This window comes from Phocoena phocoena, chromosome 6 (assembly GCF_963924675.1).
Source record: "Phocoena phocoena chromosome 6, mPhoPho1.1, whole genome shotgun sequence".
NCBI lineage: Eukaryota > Metazoa > Chordata > Mammalia > Artiodactyla > Phocoenidae > Phocoena > Phocoena phocoena.
This window is the reverse complement of record NC_089224.1, coordinates 79,498,287-79,500,598: the sequence shown is the minus strand read 5'-3', so window position 1 is coordinate 79,500,598 and position 2,312 is coordinate 79,498,287. Positions and strand designations below refer to the sequence as shown.

The following is a 2,312-nucleotide window of genomic DNA, read 5'->3' as shown; positions in this document are numbered from 1 at the left end:
AGTGTTATATGTGTATTTTTATTGCAATGAAGTGTGCTATTGCACTGGATAAGAGATTTTCAAGCAAAAAAAAAAAATTAAACTAAGATAACATTCTGTGGAACCAAAATATGAGTTAGGAGAAAAAAGAGGGAAAACAAGCAAGTTAAAAAGTAAATTGTTTATTTTGTTCGTGTAATTTTTATCGGATAATAGTGGGTATCAAATCATTCTGGTATTTCCAATCCCTTGCATATCTTTTAAGGACTTACAGCTTTACTTTCAGAGGTTTACAATAACCAGTTGTTTTAAAAAATATTTACAATTTATCCAAAAATTAAAACCTTTGTGACTATTTAAAATTATAACAAGAGAATGCATGGTGGGAAGCCATTCAGTGTTTATAGCCTGGCCTCCAGCATTATGAGAATACAGCTGAAACGGAAAAGGCTGGGTTTTGAAGATGACACAGCTCTAAAAAGCTTGGAGGGAGTGCGAAGGAAGCTTTGTGCAACTCTTGGCAGGAATAAGGGTTAGCAAGGCCTCCGCGGTTCACTGCTGCTAAGAAGGCGCAGCAGGCCTGGTCGCCCTGCCATGAGGCAGAACAGCAGTCCCCAACCTTTTTAGCACCAGAGACCGGTTTCGTGGAAGACAATTTGAACATGGGGCGAGAGGAGGGGTAATGCAAGTGATGGTTCAGGCGGTAATGCGAGTGATGCGGAGCGGCAGATGAAGCTTCGCTCTCGCTAGCTGGCCACTCACATCCTGCTGTGTGGCCGGTACTGGTCTGCGCCCTGGGGGTCGAGGACCCCTGAGCTGGAATAGACGTCTCTATGGTCAAGTAAACATAGAGCCATTTCTCTCTTTCCCACCCGGTGGGGCTGCACACGAGCAGTAGCCGCAGTATGGGAAAGATGGAGGAAGAGCAAAGAAGGAAGATCCCTTTGGTTCCAGAAAACCTCCTGAAAAAGAGGAAGGCTTATCAGGCCCTCAAAGCCACCCAGGCAAAGCAGGCGCTTTTGCACAAGGAGGAACAGAGGAATGGAAAAGGGCTCAAGTTTAAGCAACTAGAATGGTCTCTACGTGATTCCTGGCAGCAGCTATGTGACAGGGTGCGCCTCAGACGACTAGAAGTGAAACCTCATGGCTTAAAAGTGCCAGATAAGTGTTCTTTGGCCTTCGTTGTATTCATCCAAAGGATTAATGGGGTGAGTTCACTGGTGCAGAGGACCATTGCAAGACTTCGCCTGAATAAGATTTTCAGTGGTGTCTTTGTGAAAGTAACCCCTAAAACCATAAAAACGCTTTGTAGAGTGGAACCTTATATGACCTGGGGATTTACAAATCTGAAGTCTGTTTGGGAACTCATCTTGAAACGTGGACAAGCCAAGGTCAAGAACAAAACCATCCGACAGACGACACAGTGATTGAGGAGCACCTGGGGAAGTTTGGTTTCATTTGCTTTGGGAGACCTCATTCATGAAGTTGCCTTCCTGAGGAAGAATTTTCAGTCGATCTCAGGGGTTTTGTGCCCTTTCCAACTCCCAGTGGCCCATCAGGCTACCAAGAATAGAGTGGGTTTCCTCAAGGAGGTGGGCTCACCGGGCTATCGAGGAGAACATCAGTCAGGTCATCAGGCAGCTGAACTAAACCCAGAATATTTGAAAGCACCGTGCATTTGGAAGCACGTGTTTTTGTTTTATGGAATTGTTACCCAGTATCTTCAAAAAAGATTATTTTCTACTATATCTTCAGAAACTGGAGGGGAAGTGTCAGGGAAAAGATGGTGATAGTCATGGCAGGCACTTTTCATCCCACACCAGGTCCAAGGAAACATTCCTGTGTATTTTCGGTGTTGGTCACCATCCACCTCTGAAACCAGCAAAAGACTCATACCATGGAGGAGGGATGCTTTGTCACATCTTCTATCCTGGGGTTTAATGTTGGTGAATGAATACCCAAGCATGAATACAAGACAGCAGTGGACCAACCCCAGGGACGTACTTGAACCTAGGGGTTCCTAGGGCCTTGTTTTAGAAAGAATTGTAAGTACAATTAGAGAGAAGAGCACAAAAGCAGTGCTCGGTTGTCTCTGCTGTGAGTCCATGTTCTAACTTCAGTGACAGCGTTGTGAGCTCTCAGACTTACACAGAGCTCTAAGTGTATATGATGGCTTCCTTATCCTTGCCAGCAGCTGGCTTAATGCTTTTCTTTAGCTCAGGATTTTAACCTTTTGGATCTATGAGAAGGGAAGGACACTTTCCCCAGGAAAACATGCAGAAACTCCAATTCTGTCTTGGAAGTTTAGAGTATTTGTAGACCCTACTCAGGGA

At 44.8% G+C, this 2,312-nt stretch overlaps 1 pseudogene; it reads left to right on the top strand.

Annotated features, from left to right (window-relative positions):
- Positions 1-893: 893 nt before the first annotated feature.
- Positions 894-1,629, top strand: LOC136124842 (large ribosomal subunit protein uL30-like; annotated as a pseudogene).
- The last annotated feature ends 683 nt before the right edge of the window (positions 1,630-2,312 follow it).